The sequence below is a fragment of the Osmerus eperlanus genome, chromosome 5, assembly GCF_963692335.1.
Source record: "Osmerus eperlanus chromosome 5, fOsmEpe2.1, whole genome shotgun sequence".
Lineage (NCBI taxonomy): Eukaryota > Metazoa > Chordata > Actinopteri > Osmeriformes > Osmeridae > Osmerus > Osmerus eperlanus.
Window position 1 is genome coordinate 627106 of NC_085022.1, and position 22964 is coordinate 650069.

The window sequence follows — 22964 nt, forward strand, 5'->3', positions numbered from 1 at the left end:
GGGGCCCATCATTCATAGTTTCTTTCTTACATAGAGTACGGTCTTGTTATTGTTCTGATACTCTTGAGGTAGCCTCTCCTGAATTGTAAAGTCATTGAGAAGGGATACAAGCCAGACACTGGGGATAGAAAGGCCTTGAGGAGGGCTGTTACAACACAAGAGTTTCAGCAGGAGGGAGGGAACAAGGGGTGGAGGGAGGGAGGGGGGAGAGAATGAAAAAGCCAGTCTTAAAAACACCTAAGTGAACCCTCCAGCTAAACTGGACTAATAGCTGAGGAAAGCTGACAGCAACAAGTCTGGCTCAGCCCCGTTTTAAACCCAGAGCCCCTTCTGGTCTGAGACACTGGCCCAGAGGAACATACCTGCTCATCCTCCTCAGGTAGGAGAAACAACATTCCTGGTTCACCAGAACAGCCCTAGCCTGGTACACCAGAACAGCCCTAGCCTGGTACACCAGAACAGCCCTAGTCTGGTCCACCAGAGGCTGATGAACGGACAGGAGGTGAAGGGTCAGGTTAGGGTTAGGGAGCTCAGGCCCTGACAGATCCGTGTGTAGCTACCACTGCCCTAGAAGACACGAAAACCAACCGCCACGCGATCACAATGAATCATCCCAAGCACTGCAGACGAGCCACGAGGCATCGTTCTGCTCTGGGTTGAAGGCCTATGAGTCCAACCCTAACCCGGGGAGATCAAATCAGCAACGACAATGACCTTTAGCAACTAAAATCTCAAGGACCTATTTACAAAAGACTATGTGATCCCCTGCAGAGATCCTTTACTAGGATGAGCTCACTGTTAACTAATACCAGCCAGGCCGGGAGCAGAGCAGAGTAAGGGAGCGGAGGGGAAGGGGAGAGTGTTTGTTTTGTCTTGTTTAGTCATGGTTGAGTCCATGTAGTTGACAGTGTGTGGAGATAAGGCAGAAGCTGGGCCGTGGGGGGCTGGTGTGGTGGAGGTATGAGGGACATGGAAGGTTCCTAATGAGCCTTCCTCCCACAGCAGGCAGGTTCACTGGCAGGTCAGCGACGGGTCGCTCAGGTGAAAGTGAGCTCCCACTGCCAGAAAACACTGTTCCTTCAACAACAACAAAACAAGGAAGAACTGGTGAAGATAGCATGAAGGAAATGGACTGAAGCAGACAGGAACAGAGTTAGTACAACTGTGTCCGTACAGAAAAAACTCTTTCAGCCACCAAACTGAAACAAGTTATCCTTCAAGCTTCCGTCCTCCAACTCAGTGAAGAAAGCAAACCGTCCCTAAGTTTGTGTTCTCACTCATACAAGAGCAATAAACACCAAACCTGTGCATTGTGCATTACACACACACACACACACACACACACACACACACACACACACACACACACACTGCTTGCAGACAGTTGAAATCCCCTCTTGAGTCTTTGCCAGTATACAAGCCTTGTAGTTCCTCATTTCACTTTGAATGTATTTTCTGCCTATAGACAGTCTATCCAAAGCCTCTGAAATGCATGAGACTAAGACGAAGTGAATGGTGAATACCAACCCCACACCCACACAAGAAACACACCATTTCTTCCATCACATACTCCTTCACAGCAGTCTGTGGTTAGAAACAATCAGGACACACTTCTACACATTTCCGCACATCTTCAGACTCTCTGGTACGTGCATTATTGCCTTAAAAGAAATGTGTCAGATCAACTAATCAAGATTTTTTTATTGTAAAAACCAATCGACTGATCGGAAATGTTCTGCTCCACATACCGTTTGACCTGGAGGGTGAAATTATGGAGACCAGAGTTCAATCCAATCCACCAATCCTTCCACTCCTTTAAAGCACTCTTTCCTAAGTTTTAGACGTCTTGAGCAGAGGGAAAGACATGGTGTTTTACTGGGACACGGACCAGTAAGGATCACTGTGGATGGTGTTTTACTGGGACACGGACCAGTAAGGATCACTGTGGATGGTGTTTTACTGGGACACAGACCAGTAAGGATCACTGTGGATGGTGTTTTACTGGGACACAGACCAGTAAGGATCACTGTGGATGGTGTTTTACTGGGACACAGACCAGTAAGGATCACTGTGGATGGTGTTTTACTGGGACACGGACCAGTAAGGATCACTGTGGATGGTGTTTTACTGGGACACAGACCAGTAAGGATCACTGTGGATGGTGTTTTACTGGGACACAGACCAGTAAGGATCACTGTGGATGGTGTTTTACTGGGACACAGACCAGTAAGGATCACTGTGGATGGTGTTTTACTGGGACACAGACCAGTAAGGATCACTGTGGATGGTGTTTTACTGGGACACGGACCAGTAAGGATCACTGTGGATGGTGTTTTACTGGGACACGGACCAGTAAGGATCACTGTGGATGGTGTTTTACTGGGACACGGACCAGTAAGGATCACTGTGGATGGTGTTTTACTTGGACACAGACCAGTAAGGATCACTGTGGATGGTGTTTTACTGGGACACAGACCAGTAAGGATCACTGTGGATGGTGTTTTACTGGGACACGGACCAGTAAGGATCACTGTGGATGGTGTTTTACTGGGACACGGACCAGTAAGGATCACTGTGGATGGTGTTTTACTGGGACACAGACCAGTAAGGATCACTGTGGATGGTGTTTTACTGGGACACAGACCAGTAAGGATCATGGTGGATGGTGTTTTACTGGGACACGGACCAGTCAGGATCACTGTGGATGGTGTTTTACTGGGACACGGACCAGTCAGGATCACTGTGGATGGTGTTTTACTGGGACACAGACCAGTAAGGATCACTGTGGATGGTGTTTTACTGGGACACAGACCAGTAAGGATCACTGTGGATGGTGTTTTACTGGGACACAGACCAGTAAGGATCACTGTGGATGGTGTTTTACTGGGACACAGACCAGTAAGGATCACTGTGGATGGTGTTTTACTGGGACACAGACCAGTAAGGATCACTGTGGATGGTGTTTTACTGGGACACAGACCAGTAAGGATCACTGTGGATGGTGTTTTACTGGGACACGGACCAGTAAGGATCACTGTGGATGGTGTTTTACTGGGACACGGACCAGTAAGGATCACTGTGGATGGTGTTTTACTGGGACACGGACCAGTAAGGATCACTGTGGATGGTGTTTTACTGGGACACAGACCAGTAAGGATCACTGTGGATGGTGTTTTACTGGGACACAGACCAGTAAGGATCACTGTGGATGGTGTTTTACTGGGACACAGACCAGTAAGGATCACTGTGGATGGTGTTTTACTGGGACACGGACCAGTAAGGATCACTGTGGATGGTGTTTTACTGGGACACAGACCAGTAAGGATCACTGTGGATGGTGTTTTACTGGGACACGGACCAGTCAGGATCACTGTGGATGGTGTTTTACTGGGACACGGACCAGTCAGGATCACTGTGGATGGTGTTTTACTGGGACACAGACCAGTAAGGATCACTGTGGATGGTGTTTTACTGGGACACGGACCAGTAAGGATCACTGTGGATGGTGTTTTACTGGGACACGGACCAGTAAGGATCACTGTGGATGGTGTTTTACTGGGACACGGACCAGTCAGGATCACTGTGGATGGTGTTTTACTGGGACACGGACCAGTAAGGATCACTGTGGATGGTGTTTTACTGGGACACGGACCACTCAGGATCACTGTGGATGGTGTTTTACTGGGACACGGACCAGTAAGGATCACTGTGGATGGTGTTTTACTGGGACACGGACCAGTCAGGATCACTGTGGATGGTGTTTTACTGGGACACGGACCAGTAAGGATCACTGTGGATGGTGTTTTACTGGGACACAGACCAGTAAGGATCACTGTGGATGGTGTTTTACTGGGACACGGACCAGTAAGGATCACTGTGGATGGTGTTTTACTGGGACACGGACCAGTAAGGATCACTGTGGATGGTGTTTTACTGGGACACAGACCAGTAAGGATCACTGTGGATGGTGTTTTACTGGGACACAGACCAGTAAGGATCACTGTGGATGGTGTTTTACTGGGACACAGACCAGTAAGGATCACTGTGGATGGTGTTTTACTGGGACACAGACCAGTAAGGATCACTGTGGATGGTGTTTTACTGGGACACAGACCAGTAAGGATCACTGTGGATGGTGTTTTACTGGGACACAGACCAGTAAGGATCACTGTGGATGGTGTTTTACTGGGACACAGACCAGTAAGGATCACTGTGGATGGTGTTTTACTGGGACACAGACCAGTAAGGATCACTGTGGATGGTGTTTTACTGGGACACAGACCAGTAAGGATCACTGTGGATGGTGTTTTACTGGGACACGGACCAGTAAGGATCACTGTGGATGGTGTTTTACTGGGACACGGACCAGTAAGGATCACTGTGGAGGAGTTTGTGTTCCGGGAAGGTTCCAGTTGTGCAGCTGAAGATGTTTAACTTCCAGGGAATGTCAGACAGACATGTGGAAGGGGAGAATTCCTGAACCCAGAAGGCTAGCAGGATCTGCACAGACACATCTAGCAGACGGTCTACGTGGGGAGAGAGAGCCGTGTCAATCAGAACAGCAGAGCGTCTCTGCATGCGTGTCAGCATCTGTCCTCGGGGACGGATACTCACTTGAATGATTCAGACGCGCTTTGTTGGGCCAGAAAGTCCAGATTTTAAAGCAAAACCACAACGGCCAGTCGTTGTAGACGAGGACATCTCCTTTAAGCTTGACCAAGATATCCTCCTCCTCTGCTGTAACACCTCACACTCCACATGGAGTCACTGCATGGCCTGAAACACACGTTTCCAACACAGGTTTCCAACACAGGTTTCCAACACAGGTTTCCAACACAGGTTTCCAACACAGGTTTCCAACACAGGTTTCCAACACAGGCCACGATTTTCTCAAAAGAAATATCCTTAAAAATCCCTGTCAGACCACCAGATCAAAATTCCATGAAGTGGACCTCAGCTGCAAGGCAGACACAACATCCCCCTCCTGTCTTCCCCAGAACTGTCCTTCCTCCCTCTCGGTCCAGTCAGCCCTGTGTCCAGGGAGTATGACAGGGCAGAGAGCTTTTGTGTGGGGGGTTTGGCAGCTGGACTAGAGGAAAAGGGGGAGGGGAGGACAAGGGGGAGGAGAGGGGGGAGGGGAGGAGTGGGAGGTCTGTTGTTTCCTGAAATCTGATCGCAGCTCAGAGCAGAACGAGAGAGAGAGCAAGAGAGAGAGCAAGGCTGGAGTGCTTCAGAGCTAGGCAGAGAGAGAGAGAGGCTGGAGAGAGGAATCAAGACAGGGCTGATAGAAATATGGACATGAATGTGTCCACCCCACCCAAGCCCCAGACATAGTGCGTGTATGTGTGTGTATGTGTGTGATAGACATGGTACAGAGCTACCTCCCCCAGCAAAGCCCCTGGGCCACAGCACAGATTACATCACCCTGGCTGTGCTGCTCTCAGGTTGGCACGGGCCACACCATGGTGCATCATCTAACACACACACACACACACTAATGGAGTAACTGCATTACAGACAGACCACTGTGGGCTGCTGTATTGATTTGAGACGACCCCTCCCTGGTCTCAGCCACGGACAGTAGATGTCTGACTCCCCACAGAGCTCTCTCTCCCCGGTTCCTCCTGCAGACCCTCAGGCTCCTCCAGACCCTCTGGTTTCACATTACAGATAAAACAGTTCAAACTCAAGAACTGGAACATATCATGTGATTAATGTTCTCCTTGACAAATTTATGTATTCGTTTCCCTGACAGTTCGGCTAAGATGGTTTTGGCTGGATGTACTGTTACATTTAGTCATTTAGCAGACGATCTTATTCAGAGCGACTTACAGTAAGTACAGTACTTATAGGGAGTCAGGTGGCTGTGCGGTAAGGGAGTCGGGCTAGTAATCTGAAGGTTACCGGTTCGATTCCCGGCTGTGCCAAATGACGTTGTGTCCTTGGGCAAGGCACTTCACCCTACTTGTCTCAGGAATGTCCCTGTACTTACTGTAAGTCGCTCTGGATAAGAGCGTCTGCTTAATGACTAAATGTAAATGTACAGGGACATTCCCCCGAGGCAAGTAGGGTGAAGTGCCTTGCCCAAGGAAGTCATTTTTCTCGGCCGGGAATCGAACCGGCAACCTTCTGATTAATAGCCCGACTCCCTAACCGCTCAGCCATCTGATTCCCTACAGCCCTACAGCTAGATCATCTCAGAGTCAAGGCCACATCACCAGAACTAGTGCACTTGGATCTCGCTAAGAGGTTTTCCAGCCTACAGTCAATCTGTCCAAGTGTATTATTTGCACAAACTGAAAACACTGCTCCCTGAAAACAAGATTTGAAGTGGATGCAGACCCAGGCAGAGCATGTTATTCAGATAGATGACAGACAGGCAGCTATGGGCCTGAGGTGCCTCCATCTCTGCTTCCTCCTGGACGCTCGGCTCCGACAGGCAGGCAGCAGGGGGGAGGGCGGCTCCATAAGAGCAGAGGAACGAGCCTGTATTGATCTGGGCTAGCAGAGGAACGAGCCTGTATTGATCTGGGCTAGCAGAGGAACGAGCCTGTATTGATCTGGGCTTACTGGCAGAAGACAATGCCATCCTCTGGGGGGTGGAGCATGTCTGCTGGGCTGTGTGCCTGCAGTCTCTTGGGCTGGCATGACTGATGGAGCTGGAGTCTGAGAAGGCCCTTCAGGACACAGCCAGCTCGGAGAAAGTGTCCTTCCAGAAAAACTATGGAAACGTGATCTGAAAACAGAACTGGACAGCATGTGCAGCTGGGAGAAGGACCAAAGGCCTCTGGAAATATCTTCACTCTCTACATTCCATTTATTATTACTACGAGGAACCCAATTGTAAAGGAAAACATCATTACATTCAATGAGGTTGACTTTTCAGGGTTTTTAAACAGAATTTCGCTGGTGGTTCACACCCCTGCGCTGTCAGATGAAAGCCCTCAGGAGGCTGAGGAGACCTTGCTCCAACATGGAGATGTACGCCAACAGAAACACTGGTGTGTTTGTGGAGTCAGAATCACAGTGACCGCTACACCAGAACATAACTAACAACCTCTTCAGCTACACCAGAACATAACTAACCACCTCTTCAGCTACACCAGAACATAACTAACCACCTCTTCAGCTACACCAGAACATAACTAACCACCTCTTCAGCTACACCAGAACATAACTAACCACCTCTTCAGCTACACCGGAACATAACTAACCACCTCTTCAGCTACACCAGAACATAACTAACAACCTCTTCAGCTACACCAGAACATAACTAACCATCTCTTTGGCTCTGGGTGGACTGGTGAAAACTATTTTAAAGATTTTTCCATGATCGAAGGTCAAAGAGAAAGAGGAACTAATCTCTAGTTTCTTTCTTCATTTAAATTCATATGTTTGCTGTTATCTCATTAGCCCAGTTTGACAGCACCAATGGTATATTGGGTTTGTGTCGTATCTAAATGGCGCCATTTCATCCACTGGAAACAATATTACAAATATTGATCCAGTTTCCGTTACTCCGATCGTATCCAGTTTGCCGGACTGCAGGCATTCGGTCCCATGAATAGATTTTTGACCGTCCAGAAATTATCAATACCTGTCACCTTATTTCATTTTCCTGTTCATTTCCATTTGGTATCGACCAGCAGCAGTTCTGTGGCTGGGTAATAGGACTGGGCAGACAGTTACTCAAGCTGTAATTAACGACTCGGCCAAGCGGTTTGGAGAGATCAAAGGAAAAGCAAATGTGGCCTTAATAACAGCCCTCTGAGTGTTGGACAGGGGGAACTTAACATGTCACGACCAGCAGGATGTGTGTGTGTTTCTGTGCACACACGTGCATACGTACAAACGAAAGGGGAGCTGACATTTTTCACACAAACACTAAACTTAGTTACATGGTAAGGGCTTTGCTGATGGAGTGATAGAACATGAAATATTAATGTATTCATTCATTCATTCCTCACCACAGCAAACACCCTCACCTCTCTAACCCAGTACCAAGACTGCTGCTTCCTCCAGCTCATGATCACTGTTACCCTGTCACAACAGGTTCACATCAACATCTGCCTTCCCTCGATCACAGAAGAACAAAAGCAGGTCAACATCTAATGCATGCGCATGTGCATGTGGGAAAACATGCAGGCAGTCTGACTCAATACCACAAAGCCACAACTGCAGTGTTTCAGATGGAGAGAACATTGCTTCTTACGTGACAGTGGCTTTGCAGTGGAGTGGCCTCAAAACAACACTTGGGGCACTCAACATCCAGACAAACATACTAAACAGCCACCTTGTCCAGAGGGATTTACATTTACATTTACGCATTTAGCAGACCAAGAGAGAGCTTTACAAAAGAGCATAGTTCACTGATCATAACAACGAGATTACCAGTGCTGTGCGTTCAGAGAGAGAGCTGAACCTGACAGTGGACAGAGGGCTGCTGGGCTGTGTGACAGAGGGCTGCTGGGCTGTGTGACAGAGGGCTGCTGGGCTGGGTGACAGGGGGTTGCTGGGCTGGGTGACGGGGCTGCTGGGCTCTGTGACAGGGGGTTGCTGGGCTGTGTGACAGAGGGCTGCTGGGCTGTGTTCAGAGGGCTGCTGGGCTGTGTTCAGAGGGCTGCTGGGCTGTGTGACAGAGGGCTGCTGGGCTGTGTGACAGAGGGCTGCTGGGCTGTGTTCAGAGGGCTGCTGGGCTGTGTTCAGAGGGCTGCTGGGCTGTGTGACAGAGGGCTGCTGGGCTGTGTGACAGAGGGCTGCTGGGCTGTGTTCAGAGGGATGCTGGGCTGTGTGAGAGAGGGCTGCTGGGCTGTGTGACAGAGGGCTGCTGGGCTCTGTGACAGAGGGCTGCTGGGCTGTGTGACAGAGAGCTGCTGGGCTGTGTCCAGAGGGCTGCTGGGCTGTGTTCAGAGGGCTTCTGGGCTGTGTTCAGAGGGCTGTGTTCAGAGGGCTGCTGGGCTGTGTGACAGAGGGCTGCTGGGCTGTGTTCAGAGGGCTGCTGGGCTGTGTGACAGAGGGCTGCTGGGCTGTGTTCAGAGGGCTGCTGGGCTGTGTGACAGAGGGCTGCTGGGCTGTGTGACAGAGGGCTGCTGGGCTGTGTTCAGAGGGCTGCTGGGCTGTGTTCAGAGGGCTGCTGGGCTGTGTGACAGGGGGCTGCTGGGCTGTGTGACAGAGGGCTGCTGGGCTGTGTGACAGGGGGCTGCTGGGCTGTGTTCAGAGGGCTGCGTGACAGAGAGCTGCGTGTTTATCTCTGGTTCCCAGCGCTGGATCTGACCGACGCAGCTCAGAGAGAACAGGAAGTACAATCCTGCCATGTCATGGCTGCACCCCTCCCTGCCACCCAGTTAGGAACCCCCGACTGGAGGGAGGCTGGACGAGGGAAAGGAAGGAGGTGATGCCGTCTGTGGAGGCACAGATGAAAGCTTCATCCCTGATAAGAAGTGATAGATGGAGAGGAGAGTCCAGTGCTGACTCAGCTTGCCTCAGGACTGGAGGAAGAGCAACAATGGGGTTTGAAGTAAAGCCTTCCCAGGGACAGAAAAGGGAAACACCATCTCCTGAGGTCAGCAGAGATACTGTAAAGAGGGCAACAGCAAAGATACTGTAGAGAGGGCTGAGGGCTGCTGCAGTGACCAAGGCTGATCCTCTTAGCAGAATGCTGATTCAGAGTAACACCCATCGTCCCAACACTTATGAGCTCACTGTATTTATAACAATACTGCAATGGTACACAATGTGAATCATGAGAACAGGGGCACAAAAACATGAGTACAACTAAATCTGAAAAACCTGACCAGCTGAGTCAAAATGTAAAGACACACATTGAAACGTGTTGCCCAGCAGCGACTGTTGAGGTACCAGAGGCAGGGAACAGAGGAAACCAGCAACAAGCTGAGATCACGGGGATAAAACAAGTGGAATGCAACCCAGGCTGACATCTCAGCTCCAACGGGATCCATTTACGGTCTTGTAAACACTGTGCTGGGAGGGAAACATGCAGGCCCTCTGACACGCCACACAACCCAAACAGGCTGACGACATGTCCACTCTGGTTCTGTGGGTGTTTTGGAGGGAAGTTGCTGGATGGAAATGAAGTGTTTCATTAGTAAGGGGGATATTGATAGTTATATAAGTTACAGTGTTCGAGAGGAGGTTGTTATCCATTCAGACCTACGTTCTGGTGAGGTCAAGTTTTGATTTCCAAACTAGAAGTGAGTGTTGTTCCAGAGGTTCACTAACACTAATGAGGTGCATTTTAACATTTCAGTTGGGCCCATCTAGTAGAGTCAAGAGGGAAGTCTCTGTAGTTCATTGGCAGCTGTGAACTTGTCTCCTTCAATCACTCTGATTCTTCCCTCTAACACAAACAAAAGAGAAGTGTTTTAGGAAAGCGCTCCAATGTTGCAACCACCACGTCCACATACTGCCATGATCCTTCTTTGAACGTCTCCGATAAGGGAAGAGGAAGTTATTCAAGGTTCTCTTTTCTGATCCATTCTCTTTCACTTCCACTGGTCTGGCGGAGACTCACTCTCACACTCCTGCTCCTTTAATGTCACACTCTTGCTCCTTTCACATCAGATGCTTCATGAGGAGGTGGAGGCTTGCCAGACCCTCACATCCTCTTCTGACTTCACCTCTCGGTTCTGCCCGGCTTCAGATAACCCTGCACTGCAGACGTCTCTGACCCTGGAGCTATTCTAAGCTCACGTGCAAATGCTGCTTCCGATGTCATAACCCATGAAACCAGAGATCTCTGTCTGATCACAGGCTTCAGCAACATCTAAACCTGTGGCCGCATTCTCCTGGCCGCACCACGGAGGGGAGGAAGCAGCAGAGGAGGAGGAGGAAGCAAAAGAGGAAGCAGAGGAGGAGGAAGCAGAGGAGGAGGAGATGGAAGCAAAAGAGGAAGCAGAGGAGGAGGAAGCAGAGGAGGAGGAGGAGGAAGCAAAAGAGGAAGCAGAGGAGGAGGAAGCAGCGGAGGAGGAGGAAGCAGCGGAGGAGCAGGAGGAAGCAGCAGAGGAGGAGGAGGAATCAGAGGAGGAGGAAGCTGCAGAGGAGGAGGAGGAAGCAGAAGAGGAGGAAGCAGAATAGGAGAAGGAGGAGGAAGCAGAAGAGGAGGAAGCAGAATAGGAGAAGGAGGAGGAAGCAGAGGAGGAAGAGGAAGCAGAGGAGGAAGCAGCAGACTAGGAGGAAGAGGAAGCAGAGGAGGAAGCAGCAGAGGAGGAGGAGGAAGCAGAGGAGGAAGCAGCAGAGGAGGAAGCAGCAGAGGAGGAGGAGGAAGCAGAGGAGGAAGCAGCAGAGGAGGAAGAGGAAGCAGAGGAGGAAGCAGCAGAGGAGGAGGAGGAAGCAGAGGAGGAAGCAGCAGAGGAGGAGGAGGAAGCAGAGGAGGAAGCAGCAGAGGAGGAAGAGGAAGCAGAGGAGGAAGCAGAGGAGGAGGAGGAGGAGGAAGCAAAGGAGGAGGAAGCAGAGGAGGAGGAAGCAGAGGAGGAGGAGGATGAAGCAGAGGAGGAGGAAGCAGAAGAGGAGGAAGAGGAGGAGGAGTAGGAGGAAGCAGAGGAGGAGGAGGAAGAGGAGGAAGCGGAGGAAGAGGAGGAAGCAGAATAGGAGGAAGCAGAGGAGAAAACAGAGGAGGAGGAGGAGGAGAAAGCAGAGGAGGAGGAGGAGGAAACAGAGGAGGAGGAGGAGGAAACAGAGGAGGAGGAGGAGGAGAAAGCAGAGGAGGAGGAGGAGGAAGCAGAGGAGGAGGAAGCAGAGGAGGAGTCCTCAGAAAACAGTGGGAGAGTTGAGGAGCGTTGAGAAGCTGGAGCCTCAAACAGGTTCAAAGCCCAAAGCCATCCCCCCCGCAGGGGGGCGAAAACAAACACTTTCCTGCTTCCACAGCCTCTGGGTGTAGGCATGACTGTCCGCATGTCCTGCATTACTGGGTTTGATATGCACAATGTTGGGCTGTGTTGCTGTCTGGGCCTCACATAAACAGGCCTTTGTGGCGTTGCAGAGCCATCGGGTCCCACTGCTCAATGAGCACATTGTTCAGCTGGATTGAGTAACATTGCAGATTTGAGCATTTACTTTTCTGGTAAACCTCCTCCTCTCCCCCTCTATCTGACTTGCTCTTTTTCTGTTTCTCAGAACAGCGGTGGGGTGATCTGGTGTTCTCTGAGAGATATGAGGGAGGTTAGCTTCCAAAAACCAAAAGAGCTGACTAGATTTCAGACAAAACGGTACGCTAAATGTGAATCACATTGAGAATAGAACGAGATTCTGAACAAAAAAAAACCTGCTTTGAGTTCAGGCTTCAACGTGGGGTCATAATGGCCAATGGTGAGATTTTTATAGATAATCTTCGTGTTGTCGTGTCGTTTAATTCCATAGGCCTGTCCTAAGTATCTCTGGTTCAGCATTGGAAGACCAGAGCGATTGGTAGAATCCAAATCAGATTCTGATCCTCCAGTTTATGTTCCTCCTGCCAGCCAGGTGATTATGATATTAAGTGAACATCTCTAGCCCTGAACACTGGCCTGCCTCTGTATCTGAGACAGCAGACACAAATACACCAACAACAAGCAGGTTAAAGCACTAACAGTCCACATATAGTTTTGTGTTAATGTTTCTTTAGTCTAGAATAGTCTTTAGAAAAAATAATTAAACAGGGTGTTTCTGTCATCTAATCTGTCAATTAACCCTTGTGTTATCTTCGGGTCATTCTGACCCATCAGTCATTGTGACCCACTGTCGTATTGCGACAAATTTACCTCATACAAAAACAAAGTGAAGCATTTTCTTTTAACTGTCGGGCTGTCTCAGACCCCCCACATTGCAATGGTTAAAAGAAAATTATTTTTATTTGTTTTTGTATTGGGTGAAATTGGGTAAACACAACGATGGTTCGTTGTGAACCTTTGGGTCATGTGACCCGAAGGCAGCACGAGGGTTAAGATGTGTGTAAAATAAAAATGGTGTTCCACTGTTACAGACTGCATCCATTGACCAGGAGTCAACAAGCCCCTGACCAGAAGACATGCTGAATGTGAGCTTCACTGGACGCTCACAGAGGTCCGTGCTAATGACACAGCTGCCCTGACATCCAGCCTCTCCGAGACTCAGCCTGAAGGAAGGAGAATGATGCAATACTGCAGGGTTGAAACACTCAGTATAAACTCTACTATTCCCTAGAATAGAACGGGAGGAACTTCCCTCACAAACATCTCTCATGAGCTGAGCTAAGCCTGGGCACAGCCATCATCTGAGGTTACCGTGGAGACGACTTCCACACAACCACCCCCTCTGCCAAATCCCATCCAGATTAGATAAACCCATCAGAGGGGGAATATAATCCTCTGGGATGATGTCAGAGCAGTTCAGTGGTATGGGATGGTGTCTCTCTACACCATGGATTGATAGAGGTTCATCCTGAAAACCACTTTAATATCAACCTATATTTCATCTAGTGCTCACCACAATGTTGCATGGTAACAAAGGGCCTGGAAAAACAAAACCATAGGAAATGCAAGATACGCATTATCATATTTTTTCATGCCCTCATTTGGATCCACAGTCAGCAGTAGTCCTCTCTAATTCATTGTTTATCACTGTGGGGTTTAAAAGAGCAAATCTTAGCCGAGAGCAACTGTCCTCTGAGCCAACAGCTCTCATCCAGGAAGACGGAGGATCTTGAGATGGAGAGAGACAGTAGACGACCCCACGAGGGCGTGTGTGTGTGTGGGAGAGACATAATATCAATGGCATAGATTAGGTACACTCCATTTAGCTCTGAGAAGGCAGCCATTAGTCCAGAAGCTTCTCCCGACAGCGACTGTCCTGAGGGGGCATGTTGGAGGATGGGGGGGGTTAAATGTCACACACATATGCAAAGAAAATAACTGTAACTGTGCCATGCGTTGCCTATGCTGCAGATAAATAATACAGACAACATGTGAGGGATGTTCTGCTTGGACAAGTAGTCATAAACTTCATCTATAATAATACTGTGATGGAGCTGCATGTTCAGGACTGACTCCACAGCCGTGAAGGAAACATGAGGTAACCAATCCAAACCACTCACAATCCTGTTCTGAGGGTGATAATCCCTGTCTAGCCTTACAATGTTAATGAAGCAGCATGTTACACTGTTAATGAAGCAGCTCATGTTACACTGTTACTGAGGCAGCATGTTACACTGTTACTGAAGCAGCATGTTACACTGTTACTGAAGCAGCATGTTACACTGTTAATGAAGCAGCATGTTACACTGTTACTGAGGCAGCATGTTACACTTAATGAAGCAGCATGTTACACTGTTAATGAAGCAGTTCATGTTACACTGTTACTGAGGCAGCATGTTACACTGTTACTGAAGCAGCATGTTACACTGTTACTGAAGCAGCATGTTACACTGTTAATGAAGCAGCATGTTACACTGTTAATGAAGCAGCTCATGTTACACTGTTACTGAGGCAGCATGTTACACTGTTAATGAAGCAGCTCATGTTACACTGTTACTGAGGCAGCATGTTACACTGTTACTGAAGCAGCATGTTACACTGCTACTGAGGCAGCATGTTACACTGCTACTGAGGCAGCATGTTACACTGCTACTGAAGCAGCATGTTACACTGTTACTGAAGCAGCATGTTACACTGCTACTGAAGCAGCATGTTACACTGTTACTGAAGCAGCATGTTACACTGCTACTGAGGCAGCATGTTACACTGCTACTGAAGCAGCATGTTACACTGCTACTGAGGCAGCATGTTACACTGCTACTGAAGCAGCATGTTACACTGTTACTGAAGCAGCATGTTACACTGCTACTGAGGCAGCATGTTACACTGCTACTGAGGCAGCATGTTACACTGTTACTGAGGCAGCATGTTACACTGTTACTGAGGCAGCATGTTACACTGTTACTGAGGCAGCATGTTACACTGTTAATGAAGCAGCCCATGTTACACTGTTACTGAGGCAGCATGTTACACTGTTACTGAAGAAGCGCATGTTACACAAGAGAAATAGAAAGCTGTTGAGTCTAGATATTCAAACAAGTTTGGTTTGAATATCTAGTCCATATCTGGTCCAGAGTTACTGATAGGCCTGAGAACCTGAGTGAGAAACAGACAAAGACAGAGAGGGAGGGGGGGGGGGGAGACATGGAGGGAGAGACAAAGAATGAAAGAGGGATAGAGAGGGAGAGACAGAGACACAAAGAGGGACAGAGACACAGAGAGCAAACCTACTGCTTTCACGCATTTACAGAGGAAGAGATACGGTCACATGACTTCAAGCAAAAACGACCACAGAAACTGAGACATGACTGTTTTTACGTGTGGAAACACCAGTCTACAAATAATACACTGTGCCTAATAATATATATACCAATATATACTGCACACAGTCTTGATATTTACATAAAGGCCCTCTGAAGCACAGACTCGGTCTATCCACACACTCCCGAACCCACTCCACTCCCAAACCTACCAAATCCACTCAGACCCACAGTTACACCCTGATCTCCTGGCAGGAGCTCTGCTCTTCTCGCTAGGAGACGACGCCAGCCTTTCAGGATGAGGGCTCAATAACACCAGCCTATCAGGAGGACGGCTCAAAGAGCCAGCCTATCAGGAGGAGGGCTCAAGGATATGTGTGTGTTGTGTGTGTGTGAGTGTTAGCAGGACAAGGGCTGAGGTCAGAGTCAGGGTGCAGATTACAGGGGGGTTTGGGGGGGGTCTGACCCCCCTAATTAAGACTTGGACCCCCCCAAAAGAGGTAAAAACAACAGGTCGGGGGGGTTGATACACGCCCTGGAGAAGAAGTTGACCCCCTGGATTGTCATTGTATAATTGGCCCTCTGGTCAGAGTGATGATCCAGGGCTGGTTGTCCAGGCCGGGGTGTGAAGCAGCCAAGGAGCACCTCCTCACGTCTCTGTCTCTCTCTCCCTTCTCCCTCCTCCTCACGTCTCTCCCTCCTCTCTCCCTCCTCTCTCCCTCCTCCTCACGTCTCTGTCTCTCTCTCCCTCCTCTCTCCCTCCTTCTCACGTCTCTGTCTCTCTCTCCCTCCTCCTCACGTCTCTGTCTCTCTCTCCCTCCTCTCTCCCTCCTCCTCACGTCTCTGTCTCTCTCTCCCCCTCCTCCTCACGTCTCTGTCTCTCTCTCCCTCCTCTCTCCCTCCTTCTCACGTCTCTGTCTCTCTCTCCCTCCTCCTCACGTCTCTGTCTCTCTCTCCCTCTCCCTCCTCTCTCCCTCCTCCTCACGTCTCTGTCTCTCTCTCCCCCTCCTCCTCACGTCTCTGTCTCTCTCTCCCTCCTCCTCACGTCTCTGTCTCTCTCTCCCTCCTCCTCACGTCTCTCCCTCCTCTCTCCCTCCTCACGTCTCTCCCTCCTCCTCACGTCTCTCTCTCCCTCCTCCTCACGTCTCTGTCTCTCTCTCCCTCCTCCTCACGTCTCTCTCTCCCTCCTCTCTCCCGTCACGGCGGCTCAGCTTGCCAACAGAGCGTGCTCGGAAAAGGAGGACAAGCTGTCCCAGGCGTACGCCATCAGTGCCGGCGTGTCCTGGTGAACAAAGTCACAGACAGCCTGCTTCTCACCCTAACATGGGCATGTTCACACTTTCCGGGGTGAACCATTTCTGGATCTTTCTGAAGTAGCTCCACGGTACATTTAGTCATTTACATTTAGTCATTTAGTCATGGTAACAGCAAGCCAATCACCTGCTTCACAGCAGAGTGGATGAGCCAATAGGGTGGCTCAGTCTAAACGAGGCAATGTGTCTTTCATCACTCTCATAGATAACCCTTAACATACTGCAAACATCTCCGCTTTTATTCTAAACAACCAGTAGGGTCTTTAAAAAATAAGGTAATTTACTAGCATTGACCAATTGAAGACCATGTTCTACAAATGGTTCTGACCAATTGTAGAACATGAAGGATTAGAACATTACATATTTAATAAGCCAGCTAATGAAGCCCAGGATCTCAATAGACTTTTACTGTATATCTTCACTTTGCATTTGATCTCCGTGCCAATTCATTCAACTCGATGTAAACACCTTCAAACTGCTAATCTGCATTAGCAAGTATTGACCTACACTGCCCTTTCATTGGCTCAGTTAATTGAACATAAACATGGCCTTTTGTGGGCTCTTGGCAACTGCCCTCTTTACAGCTAGAACAGACAGGCTGAAGTACCATGCAGCCATGTAAACAACCAACACAAAGGCTGGGATCATGTGATTTGGGGCACAGAATGCAAGGCTAAATGCTAGCCTGCTGAACAGTGACAGCCAGGACTGAAGGGCTAGTCTGAATGAAGGGGTCATGTCAGAGGAGAGGGGAGGAAAGAGGAGGTGAGGGAGATATGTGTTAGCAACATATGCCCACACCCTCCCACAGGCATGAGGAACACCTTTCTAACTGGATTCATAGTCCTGTGTCCCAGATACAACCATCCTCATGTAGGACACCTGCAGCCAGAGGACAACACCACATTCAGCCTTTACAGAAAGACTCTGGCTTCACTTCAAATTACTTAAGCTGAATGTGAGAATGCAAAATAGAGGCAGATAGAGAGACACAAAGGAAGGCACTGAGAGTGAAAACAAAAATAAATGGAGAGAAATTGTAAAAAAATATTGTTTATAAATAAAGGAAATATGGGCGTAAAAAGGGCGGAACTGACAAAAACAAGTAGAGCTGTAGATAGCAAGGGAAACAAGAGAGAATAGAGGGATGAACAGAGAGAGAGAGAGAGAGAGAGAGAGAGAGAGAGAGAGAGAGAGAGAGAGAGAGAGAGAGAGAGAGAGAGAGAGAGAGATGGAGACGAGAGAGAGGAGAGAGAGATGGAGAAGGATGGAAAAGAGAGAGTGAGGAAAGAGAGAGATGGAGAAGAGAGAGAGAGGAGAGAGGAGAGAGAGAGAGGAGAGAGAGAGACAGAGAGAGAAGAGAGAGAGAGGGAGACTCCATGCAGTCCTGGGTGTTCCAGCCTGCAGCTCCATGGTGCTCAGAGCCACACCCCGTCGCTGGCCTGCATTGTTCCAGCTTTGACACAGGCTGGGGGCCGGCCACACTGACCACTAGTGTGCGTACGCGTGAGTGCATGTGTGTGTATGTGAGTGTGTGTATCTACCATCAGCACTCTGTCTGGGTACTCTAACAGCCAGAGATTTAACTGGCCGAACAAGAACTGTAGAAGAATGAGGCGAGTTCTTATTATGAACAGTGATTCAGCTCTAAAGGAAGTGAAGCACAAAATAATGTTCCCTCTTCTAGTAGTCTGGAGAAGGTTCGCCTTCACCACAGCACACTTAAAGACCTGAAATGATAGGTTGCCTTCAAACCCCTGAATGACACAGTGCTAATTGTGACTGGGATGTTCTCAACCTTTCTGAGGAGACAGAAGCCAGTCGTTACCTCAGAAGAGCCGCGCTGCTCTAGAACTGTCAATCCAGCCAGCAGCTCCATCAATCTCCTGGCTGCAGACTGGGATAAACAATGCTGGAGTCAGCATTGCTGCTAAACTACTGACTCAAGCCCAAACAGACCACCAGCCATCAGCAGTGTGTCTAAATAGAAGCTTTGAACACAATGTAGGCGTAAACTAGGCTAGGTTGGGATTCGGCTAATCCCCTTAGTCTCTTCAAGCAAACTGAGAGGCTAGTTTAATGGAGGCTAATGCTAAATTAGCTTGAGAGCTCCTTGCATTGGAGATGAAATGAAATCAAGGATTTGGGCTGTGATTGTGCATCTCAATGGTCATTAAGCTGCTGTGACTCCTACACCCTCTCCTCCTGCCGCCATTGTTTCCCTTGAACTCTTGACAGTGCAGTCCTACCATGCCTGGAGAGATCTGACTGGTGACACTAAGCCAACGACTTAGCAACTAATCAGAATCAAAGCGAGACTCATGGAGGAGAAACACAGACAGGCGAGTGTCTGTCTGGATGAGACTGTCTCTGAAGGATCAGAAGAGTGTTCCAGGGTCTTCCACAGTCTCATGCATCCCTGTGTCACACCAACAGCACTGCATCCTATCCAAGACTTACTAGCCCCCTGCTGTGTGCATGGCAAGGTTAGCTTACTGTACGAAGAGATGGCCTGCGAGATTAGCTGTTAGTTTGAATTACCCATTGGATATTTGTACTGTATTCACAGTAATGTGTCCCTGACAATAGCCCATGTCTGTAAGTCAGATGGTTAAACCCTAGAGAGAGCTCACATGATCATTTACTCCCCCTATTCTGCGATTCTATCCCTTCACCCCTCCCACCATGGTTGAGCACAGGGGAGCATAGTGGACTGAGTGTGGCTGTTCTGCTGCTGCCTGCCAGAGCTGAGCCCTGACCTCAACAGCTGATGCAGGAAACGTCTGACCTCACTTCCATCCTCCATGCAGAAGGTTTTCGGTGTCAAGATAATATGCAGGACTAGACGCATGTAAGAACACAGAAACAGAAGAAGAAGGTATTTGTCAACCATCAGAAAACACCACAGATAGGTTGGTCTTCATAAAGGTAGTGAGAACTACAAGTGAGAACTACAAATGGATTGAGAGCTGATGAGATGAAAAGGGTGTTCACGGCTGGCCTGGCTTTGAACGTACAAAAGAAACAAACAAGCTCACTTCTAAGAATGAGGCCATGTTGGAATCAGAAGGATTTCTGAAATCACACAATCTGTGCCACTGACACATCTATGCCTTTGAAGAAGGTTCCAGCAAACAAAATATGAATCTAATATTCTTGGACAGCCTTGCAAGGAAAACATTTGAGATCTTCTTTATACTTCTTTTAACATTTGTTTTGACAGCATTTAGGTCAGCAAAATGAATAATTTATAAAAGAACAGCTTTTCTGAACTCAGACAGAAATAATTACATTTTCACATACATTTTAAAATGTTCACTTACAAACGTCACACCAAATATTATAGTTCCAGTTATAGGAACCTCGACAGGGTTATCAACCAGAGCTACAGGGTTATCTACCGGAGCCTAAGGGGTTATCTACCAGAGCTATCTACCAGAGCTACAGGATCATCTACCAGAGATACAGGGTAATCTACCAGAGATACAGGGTTATATACTGGAGCTACAGGGTAATATACCAGAGATATAGGGTTATTTACTGGAGCTACAGGGTTACTGTATGGATATAATCCTTTGATGACTCATCCTGGTCTTGTTTTATATAAACAAATTTATATATAAAGCCTTGACTGCTGCAATGGAAGCAACTGACCCAACTGTATCAAGATAATCATGAAACAGCAACTGGACAGTACTTCATTTAGTCATTTAGCAGACGCTCTTATCCAGAGCGACTTACAGTAAGTACAGGGACATTCCCCCGAGGCAAGTAGGGTGAAGTGCCTTGCCCAAGGACACAACATCAGTTGGCATGACCGGGAATCGAACTGGCAACCTTCGGATTACTAGCCCGATTCCCTCACCGCTCAGCCACCTGACTCCCTACTTACTACTTACTTAGTACTTACATGCACATGTAAGTACTGTAATGTAAGCACATGTATATTAGTCACAATGCACTGGACTATATATAACCTATGCTTGTTGGGCAATGGACTACACACTAGGGGATCAGCTTATAACCGTTGGATGGTATGGGTCTGGTGATTGGGGTTGATAATGAAGGCACTAATGAATGCATCGTCCATAAAGAATGAGTGAGTCAGTGCATTCAGCACTGACTCAGCACATCACTGCGATCACCACACTACTAAGGAGGTGAGTCACTTTAATCTGCCTTTGTACTCACAGTTTTAAAAGTGATTCTTGAGACATCTGTTCACGCTTTTTACGTCCTGACTGCATGCAGCACGACCTGTCAAGCCAATGTTTCCATTTCTTCCTCAAAGGCATTTGTTGCTTACATAACAACCTGAATGAAATGTTAATGATGGCAAGCTCAACATCTCAACAGGGAATTCCATGACTAGCAATGGAGCGGCAAGGCTTATGAAACACACACGTGCACACACACACAGACACATATACTGTACATACACTTACACAACTTGTCTTAAAAGCAACTTTTGTTGTAAATAGATATCCTCATGTTAACATTGGGAAATTGCTCCATGCCAAAACCCCTCTAGCCTTTGATGTACAGAATGACATCACTATGGCCTTCGAGTGTGATGGTATGTACCGCATGTACTGCATGCCATAATCTATTTGAATTTTAACCGCAGAAACAGTATGCGGACCAACTTCCTTCGGGACAATAACATCTATGTATCTTATCTTCGTGGGGATTGCCCAAGGCTGATAGTGACTCGTGATATGCGCCGGTAGCTTTGAATGCTGTTGCTCAATGTGGGCCGTTTAGAGTTGGGCCACAGGGTGATTCTCCCGCTGGAAGGCAAGTCCGGGCCCACAGCCTCCACCACTGCTCTGACCAGTCACCTGGTCCTCCAGACACCGACCCTGCTTCTAGCTCTTACAGACAGACCGCTCAGCTAACAGACCTAGCTCGGTAAACAACTAATGGCATGGCAAAACGCTTCCGTCTCGTCTCTACAACTCAGGAAGCGTCATTTCGTCCTTTCTCCTCAACGATCTAAACGCGGGATGCATCATAACCAGGGTCTTTTTGCTCTGGAGAATAATACGTCATTTGTTATTGCATTTACTGAGCTCTTAAACTGTGGTAAACAATGAAACGAAACGCAGTTGCTCGCCCTGAATAATAATGCTTGTAAAAATAAAACCACAATTAATTGTTATTGACTGTTCCGCCCCCCCACCCCCCCTGCAACGTGGAATGCCACTGGTCTGGATAACTAAACAGAATGCGTCATATTCATTGTTACTTATGCGTTGCAAACGTGACACACTTGCAGTCTTCCTACTGCCTCATTATGAAACAAGGGTTAGCTCTAATGACAGCCGTGCTACACGTAGTGTTCAAGAGCATCATCAATGACATTATCAAAGAAGGCACGGTCGTTGATGAGCCGACTGCAACGGCCACACAAAGCCAGCACAAGACATACCGTGTGTCAGTCACACTGCTACAGCCACTCAACACGATTAATCTTGACACAAAACAACGCATCGTGTCCGTTCAATGTAAGGTTCATGTCTGTTGAACGACACAGTATGCAAGAGGGAACTGGAAGGCTATCCAATCTTCATTCAATATGCGAACGTTAATCACATTTTCAGATAAGCCTGTAGTATAGCCTAATGTAGATGTTAAGACATTTTTATCAGATTGGTTTACCTCTACTGTTGCTTGAATCCACTCGTTTCCACGCTCCCGCTATACCGTTTTATATTAAGCAAGGCGCGCTCCGTCTGCTCACCAATACTATGCTCAAAAACTCAGACTAATTCCCTTCAACGATGTGTCCATAGTGTCCTGGTCTGTCAAGCTTCCTCTTAACAGATTAAAACGTACGTTTTTTGATTGACGAATAATGCTAAATACTTCTAAAAAATATAGTGTTTCAGACTCCTCTCCTTCTACTGATCTTTTTCTCTGATAATCGCTGCTGTCTGAGAACGCGCATTGCGCGCTCCACTTGTACCGCTGACGGGTGGGAGGGAGCTGGGGAGGAAGGGGCGTAACTAGAGAGGACTTTCCACAGAAATGATCAATTATTCCTGTAGGAGAGTAAGCCAAATCCCATCACTTCAGCAATTTGATGTGAATATATAATCACTGATGTGTATATATAATAATTGATGTGTATATATAATAATTGATGTGTATAGGCCTATAAAATGTTTGAAGTGTTGGCCTACTAAATCTATAAGAATAGCCCTACACATTTCCAAAGAGCTTTCACCCAGAGATGATAAGGTTGTTGTTAATTGTAAAGAGCAACTCTTCCCACTCCACTGTATAATAGGTGTTTACGTTCAAAACCACACAATAAATAAAGGGAGGTTTTGGTGTAGACACTCCACATTTCCAAAACGACGTACCACATCCTCTGCATTCAC

General features: G+C 48.0%; 1 protein-coding gene across 6 annotated transcripts in view; it reads right to left on the reverse strand.

Annotated features, from left to right (window-relative positions):
- The window catches only part of myo9ab (myosin IXAb), a 96784-nt gene extending 74316 nt beyond the window's left edge, over positions 1-22468 (reverse strand). For all 6 annotated transcript variants that reach the window (XM_062460891.1, XM_062460895.1, XM_062460894.1 and 3 more), the window contains exon 1: positions 22240-22468. The gene's annotated coding sequence lies outside the window, so the exon portion shown is untranslated. The remainder of the gene's footprint in view (positions 1-22239) is intronic.
- Positions 22469-22964: the final 496 nt, after the last annotated feature.